General features: G+C 40.6%; 1 long non-coding RNA gene across 1 annotated transcript; it reads right to left on the bottom strand.

Annotated features, from left to right (window-relative positions):
• Window positions 1–586: 586 nt before the first annotated feature.
• LOC126185172 (uncharacterized) lies at window positions 587–4,746 on the bottom strand. Its single transcript, XR_007536976.1, has 3 exons — window positions 4,629–4,746; window positions 744–845; window positions 587–664 (listed from the first exon to the last, which is right to left on the bottom strand). It is a non-coding gene; the product is annotated as an uncharacterized LOC126185172 (long non-coding RNA).
• Between the last annotated feature and the right edge of the window lie 3,555 nt (window positions 4,747–8,301).

Here is an 8,301-nt window from a genome sequence, read left to right as displayed (position 1 = left end):
GTTGATGTCCCTGTACTAGAAAAGAAGAAGTTGACTTAATCTGCCATTGCTTTCCAAAATACTAGACAGTCTTCTAATTGACTACCTTGCAAAGGGTAAAACGAATAGGCCCACTATGCAAATATTGTTTACAAACAGTATTTAATATAACATATAAGAAGGGGACTGAGCAGGAAAAGAAACTTTCCTTGCAACGATGCTGTTACACGTGATTTGGCAGTGGAAAAATACAAGTATTCGAGGTGTCAGTTGTTGTGTCGTGCGCCTTACTCATTAGATGCCGTATGACCCGAATTCCACCTAAACCCATATCTGAAGAAATTGTTGGTGGGTAAATGTTTTGAGTTCAGTGGAGAAGCTCGGTAGTCAGGTATTTTGCAAACCATCCAGAACTGTACGTCAGAGCTCAAACTCCGATGAAATGCATTAACCGAGCGAGTGCTACCTCAAAAGGTAAGTTCATTTTCATCCCTGAAACACAGTACTCTCTTACCAGATTGGGAAATTTTCACCTTGCCTAAGTGTTCATCTCATGTGATGAGTCAGTAAAACAGATATTCTCCGACATCTGACGGAATAGTACTAACCTGCAGCTCAAATGCTCCTTGAGCCTCACTGTCGGGTTCAGCAGGGCTGGCCTGATTACCCCTGTGTTGTGGTCGTCCTGGAAATTAAAATTTATGTTTTAAGATACTTCAAACATTAAAGTCAACGATAAAGAACGGTCTAGAAGAGATACCTACGAGTTAGTCTCAGAGGTGGTACTGATGCACGGGACGGCCAGCAGCTGAAAGAAGACCTACATCTTGGCAAAGTGTCGTCATGTTCATACGCAGTCTCCGTTTCTGAAAAAAAAAATTATGATCACTGATACTGATAATTTAAGCAAAAGAATGAAAACGAGGTACTTGACAAAATAAACACAATAAAACGGTGAATGATTAGAAAATAGTTAAAATATTTCTTCGGGCGTTGAAAAAGTACCTGAAAATATTTCTCATAGATCAACTTTATCTAAAGCTTTTGTTCTCTAGTTGCACGTTAATCTTCGATGTTAAACACCAGGAAAGTACGAAATTATTCATTAAATTACGTAAAAAATTAAATTTCAGTTATCTAAACAAAGAATACAATCTAACTTATATCAATGTGTAAAAAGATAAGATAAAACGTCCGTATAGTGTTATATTCCTCCTAGCAACAAGTAATTGTAAACTAAGGTTTAAAAATGCACACGTAATACAGCTAAATTGGTATCTGTATTTAAAAAATATCTTGCAGACTACAGTGTTCACCAAACATCGTTTTCCACGAATAGCTCTAAATTACAATTACGCTCCTTGTGCATAACGTCATCCAAAGAAAATCAAAACAAAGGCATTGGTAGACAAAGCAGGAAAATTCCTGATCCTGATAGAGTTTTTGTGAAGGTCTTTGTCTTAAGTAACAGCTGCCAGTTTCCACGCTGAAAATACTTTTATTTTAAACAGATCTGAAGTATCATTTATCTCCTTAGAGTAGCGACGTTCCACGGAAATTTTAACACGTATGACCTTCAGTTTTATAGTTCATAGACCCCGTTTGCTTCTGAAAGCGTGAAAAATAAATATCATTTGTCGCACACTGCAGTAAACACCTTTAAAATTACTTTCTCGGCCACATTATCCCTTAGGGAATTGTAAGTCCGTGGCTCTTGAGTTTTTCATAATCTGCAAGGATGTGCGATCAGAAAGGTTGTAAACAATATCTATTCCATCACACAATGTCAGATTAGGTATTCAAGTCCTATCAACGAACAGGTTGACCGTCCACGCGAATATGATTTCAGTGCCTGACTAATTTCGCCTTCACCCTGTGGCTGGCGGAGTACATATGCCGATGAGCCAAAAAATTACTACTACCTGCTTAATAATGTGTTTGTCCATCTTTCGAACGAAATACATCACAGATTTTGCGTATCAGGGATCCTACAGTTCGTCGCTACGTTTGTGGAGGAATGTGGCATTAGACGTCTACGCACAGGTCATGTAATTCGCGTAAATAACGGGCCGATGATTTGCGTAAGCGATGGTGGTGTCTGATAGCGACCCAGATGGGTTCCACAGGATTTACATCAGGTGAATTTGGCCGCCGAGACTTCAACGTGAGGTCACTATAATGCTCCTTAAACCACTATAGCCCGGTTCTGGATCCGAGACAAGGACAATTATACTGCTGAAAGATGACACTGCAATCGGGTAAGACATCAAGCAAGAAAGGATGCAGGTGGTTCGCAGCTGTAAGTGAGCCTTCGATTACTACCACAGGTCCCATAGCATATTGTTGCTCCCATCAGCCTCTGTCCGTGGTGCGCTACATGTTTCGAGCAGCCTTTCACCTCGATGACGGCGTTCATGGAGACGACCATAGATCTAGTGTAGCCAAAATGTGCTTCACCCGAAGAGGCAAAACATTTGCACTGATCGACGGTCGAATCATAATGGTCCCGTGTCCACTGTCATAGTAACGGCGACGTTGTTGGGTCAACATGTGAACACGTAGGGGTGGTCTGCTGTGGAGCTGCATGTTGAACAATGTACGATGAACGGTGTGCTCAGAAGCATTTGTGCGTACCCCAGGTCTGTGATCTTTCGGCAGAGATGCCACAGATCACCATCTATCCTCCTTTACAGAGCTGACAAGCCTCCGAAACCCGCGTTCTGTGAAGAGTTGTAGACGTCCAACCATTTAGTGTCTAGTGGTAGTTTCAGTGTCGTTCTACCTCTCCCCGTAGATGATCAGGACAGTAGCCCGTAAATATTCCAATAGCTGCGCCATTATCGAGATACTCGTTCACAAGCTCTGCGTAATAATAATCTGCCGTCTGCCATAGACGCTTATCTCACTAGATTTCCCATTTGCGGCCCATACCTTCGGTAGGGTGATACACCGTCCGTGTCTGCTCCGCTTACATATTTTTCTTACCGTGTCAAGTGGCCGCAACGCCACCAGGCGGCATCCAACATCGCGGTGGGCAGTGGTCATAATGCTCTGCCTTTTCGGTGTACGAGTGAAGAAATCGCCAGTAAGAGAGGGTGCTTGCTGCTCATATCAGAATTCCTATTTCATGTGTTTACGTGTTGCGGAGATTTCTTAGAAAACAAAGTTTTAGTAAGGAATCCATGTTCGTGAAAGTACCATTTTTAAATTTCTCGATTCACAGCACACATACAGCGGACACAACGAGCTCTGACCTGTGTGTTCTACAGGAGCCCATGACATGGTCACTGTTTCGGGTCCTCGTTGCCGGGCTCTCTTCTACATGACGAATGACGTCCTCTTCCAAATCAAGACTACAGAGTGACTGTGGAGCCTCACAGTCAAGCATCTCAGTTGCGAACGTACCACTTTCATGCAGCTGTTCTTGTAATCTGTCGAAAATGTATGTGATGTCATACTTATAACAGGGACTGACGACGATGCCCCCTTCTCACTTTATATGCATTTGGTGAAACGGGAGTTCTGAACGTGATACGATCTTCACAATTATTTTATATCAACAAGATGCAATTTCGGACATGGGTTTATGGCCAAGACTATCTACTACGTTCCCTCTCCTGACCCTAGCTGCCTGTAATAGGGATTTGAAACACTCGATATATACTATATCATAACTCCTGAATAAAAAAGAAACCAGCTATCAGGCATTGTTTTAAAATGAACTACGAATAAATTGTTCGAAAAACACGGACATAGAAGTACATGGTTAATTCCCGACGTCGGTTGAGCTCGGTCCTCTAAGACACATATGATGTAATGCCGTGAGGATCGTCGTATGAGTACCTCGCTGTGCATTTGAGAGATTGGGCAACAATAGTGGCTACACCTGTTTCGTAGATTAAACTGTTACGGTACGTTGCAACTTCGATCTGTTTGCTTGCCACTACACAAATGTTCACAGAAATTGTAACAGTAAGAAACATACATTTGGCTGAAATGAACCGTGTATGACAGATTAGGTACATGATGTTACGCCAATGAACAGGAGTAAAGAACTATACGTTATGTATGATGTATGGCGTTCAACCACGAAGTTGCAGTCACAGCCTCCGAACGTTTTGGCATGGAATAAATGAAGTCCTGTATATAGTGGGGAACCTTCTCCAAGAGGTTTATAGGCGAACCCTTTAAGCAGAGATTCGGCTGTATGACGAATCCTTTTTTCAGAGCTCCATCACTGTCCCGTTCGAACTCATTGTCGCACATACATTGCATATCTCGTTACTGACGGGGTAACCTGCAACTCTCGTTCACGATTCTGAACCACTTCGTTTGGAAGCTATTAAGTGACAGTGTTTTGCATACAATAGAACTTTCCGGTCACATAGCTGCTATACTGCTTTACACGTCGTTTGAGGTTAAATTCATTCGTAGCATTTACTTTGTATCTTTCAATCTGTACGTACGTTAGTGTATTCTGAGAGCTGCTGAGAGGCAACTGGTGCTTGTAGAATTGCATCTAACACGCAGCACGAAATGTCTCATAACACATTCAAGTGTTGGTCAGTAGCGCAAAAGAAGCAAACTATCTGAATGTGGTTTAGAATATTGGGACTACACATTTAACAAAACACGTATATTTCTCTTACCTGGGGACTGAACAGGTGAAGGGTTATACAAATTGAGTGGTTTCGGCAGCGGAGAGACGAGATGTTCAAGCTCCTCGTCCTCTTCGAGCGTTGCTCTTAGTTCCCAGATCTTTCTGTACTGCGGCTATGCAGAAAAAAAAACAAATAATTATGTATCACTAAGGGATTAGGTATCTTAAACAATTATTTAATCATGTGCTAAAAATAAGAATAAACTGAGAATAATAGGTGCTGAAATATCGGAATGTTCTTAGTGAATAGCTATTTTGGTTTATAACACATTGCAGATAAATGAAGTAAAGATTAGATACCTCAAAGGACTTTTGGTCTGGCACGTTTTATTAGTGTATCATTTATAGCTTGCTACTTTCTTTACTCAAGAAATAAGGATTAGAATATTTTGAAGGAAAAAAACAATGATTTGCTTTTAAAATCCCTTAGAGCACGAGGTTACCAGAGATGCAGCGTAAGATCAGACTGAACAAGGATGGGGAACGAATTTCGCGTGAAAGATTTACGAAATTCACTGAAAACCTAAATCCTCGTTTTACTCACCTTGATTCATAAATATGGTTCCATGAATACGCCACAACATTTTTGTCTTTGTCGTGAATCGAAGACTATGAAATAACTTACTGTTGTCTTCCTGCGACGTCAATGAAATTCGAAACTATTAGCGCTTAGCCGGACGATGTGGTTGAGCGGTTCTAGGCGCTTCAGTCAGGAACCGCGCGAGCGCTACGGTCGCAGGTTTGAATCCTTCCTCGGGTATGGACGTGTGTGATGTCCTTAGGTTAGTTAGGTTTAAGTAGTTCTAAGTCCTAGGGGACTGATCACCTCAGATGTTAAGTCTCATAGTGCTCAGAGCCACTTTTTTATTAGCGCTCATTTCGCTCCGATTCTCTTGTGTATTTTCTCACGCTCATGCCAAGCAACAGTTTCTGTACGATACAGTGCGTGAGAAAGACAGTCTAGACTGTATACTTCTAATTTAGAAAGCTATTGTGTGTTTTTTTGTTTTGATTCCTTACGTCACTGCATTCTTGTTAAGTATATTAAGTATGATCGGTATCTTCTTTAACTAGGCTGTGATTTTTGGGAACTGTACGTGTTTCTGGTAACTTACAGACTATTGTAAACTTGTTATAATTGTCGTCTACTAACATGGTGTCTGTCATGAAAACTATATTTCTGTTATTTCCGCCAGCACAACGACCATAGAGTCTAGCTGCTCATGGTACTGTTAATGTTCCTGTAACGCTTCCATCCGATGATAAGCCTACGAGACTTGAAAACCAGTTGATGGTACTGAAAATATCGTATCAAAATTTAAGAATAGTGACTAGTTGCATGTTTTACCTAGATAAATCACTACTTTTTAAAAAAATTATTAATAATTAATGTAAATATTTAGTACAATTTTTATTTAAATGTAAGACATATTTGTTGGGAAAAAGAACATACTTTTCTGTGCATTATGCGCTGCAAGTAAATTAGAACACTGTAAAAAATTTTGGGGTTAAAAAATTATCTCTGTTACAGATGTAATGGGAGTGTACAGGGTGGGGCAAATAAAAGTGGTCCGACAAGTGGATACGATTGGACGTAGATGTATGCCTATAACCACAATCCCGTTACTTCCAAATGAAAGGAGCAACTACCTAAACAGCCTGCCGAACGTTGGAGCACGTTTGCACAATCTTCACGCCTGACAGAGTTCTTAGCAGAGGTCAGTCTTGTCGCGGCCCTAGCTGGCCACCCAGGTCACTTGATCTGTCAGTGTGCGATTACAATGTGTGGGGAGTCCTCAGGTCTAAGTCGTGTCGCAACAACCCTCGTAGTGTTCAAGAACTGCTGCAGAACATTTGGGATGAGACTGCAGCAATTCCAGCAGTCCAGACACGGACCAAACGTGCCAAGAGATGAATGGAGGTCACTTTCAACATCAGCTATAGTCAGGTTAGTACTGTATTTACTTTCCCCTGCTTTGTATCTTTGTACCCTGGAACTCTGTTCTCCAGGTCGCTTTTATTTGCCCCACTGTGTATATTTCATAAAGTCGCTTATTACCATTCATGTTTCGAAACGAAAGTAATTATTTACAGTCAATGGGTACTAAATTGAAATATATTTTAAAAAAATGAGACTCAGTGTAGACTAAATGAGAAGCCCAAGTAATTAGCATATTAATTATGGATATTCATTTACCTATGTGAACCATAATCATTGTTATCTGATCTTTCTAGCATTTATAAAACTAGAGAAACGATTTATTTAGTGTGTGTTGAATAACATAAGAAGTGTTACAATGCAATTAAATTCCATGTGGTGCGCACCTTTATCACCTCCTTTTCCTCTCCTGTTTCATCACCTTTTTCTTCCTCGGATGATTCCACACATTTGTCAGTATTAACCTGCAACATGGGATGTTTATTATTGCAGTACATGCATCACGAACGACATGATATACAGGTCGTTCCTAGTAGGAGTCACCATGCACATTTTCTCTGACGTATTGACAGATATTTGCAATTACGTTTTAGCAGTGTGTAGCTGGAGTCAGGCCAAACAAATACTACTCATCGGGTCTTCCACTGTCGACCGAAAGCGTTGGGTTGTTTCCCTTTATAAACAAAATGACTCTTAAAGCGGAAGCTCACGTGCATATTCGATAGAGGGTTCCCACATTAGCCTTCTGCGATATTCGTTTTATCGATATGTCTTAACCGGGGCAGTAAAACACGAAGAATAGCCGGTACGCCAGCAGCGATGGCACCGTCATTGCCCACGCTGACTGCTACAACCAGGCAGGAGTGCTGCTCAGTCGCCGTTGGAGTACTCGTTACTTTGCGTGTTTTGCTGTCACTACTGATACATATCGCTAAAACGTATATCTCACTATACTAATTTGGAACCACTGTATCGAATGGTCACGGAAAATTCCCATTTAATATTTTGTTCATAACGGGTAACACATTAACGCATTCCATCGACACTGCGCGTTGCATGAAAGGCATGATTAGCAGTACTGTATGGGCTTACTCCAGCTACACATTGCAAAAATGAGACTGAAAATATATATATTACCGAAACTTTGAGGAAATGCACCTGACGACTCTTAGGAGTGACACCCAGTAGAATCCAAACCACATTTCCTCCTTAAATTAACCGATAATTAATTATTAATCAGCATCGTAGAACAATGTTTGCAACACACAAAATAGGTATGTCTTAAAACTATATGTTACTTATATATTGAAATCGAAATTTTATATTGCAACGAAGTTTCTTCCTTTTATGTCAGATTAACTTATTTAGTCTTCAAATTACTTTTACTTCTACATAGCTGATAGTGTTTTCTTTCTGTTGCTTCATGAAATGGTACGTCAAAATCTCCTTAGTCTCACTCATCGACTCAAAAAAAAATTTCTGTCAAAGTGTATTGTAGTTTAGGGAATAACCACCAGACTTAACTTCGCGTTAATATTGCTTCTGTAATAAGTCTAGAGGCAGCCTATATTGGAGGCGGAGAGTTTCACTTATAATAAGAAATCTCCATACCACCTGTACAGTGCTGCCATATCGCTGCGACCTCTGTGATGAACAGGGACTGCCAAAAATAATAGGTGCCATTTGTTTCTATTACAGGTTAACGTTTCCACTTACGAATGGT

Source organism: Schistocerca cancellata, chromosome 4, assembly GCF_023864275.1.
Source record: "Schistocerca cancellata isolate TAMUIC-IGC-003103 chromosome 4, iqSchCanc2.1, whole genome shotgun sequence".
In the NCBI taxonomy this organism is placed as follows: domain Eukaryota; kingdom Metazoa; phylum Arthropoda; class Insecta; order Orthoptera; family Acrididae; genus Schistocerca; species Schistocerca cancellata.
The sequence above is the reverse complement of the archived record's forward strand: the minus strand, read 5'-3'. Positions and strand labels throughout refer to the sequence as shown.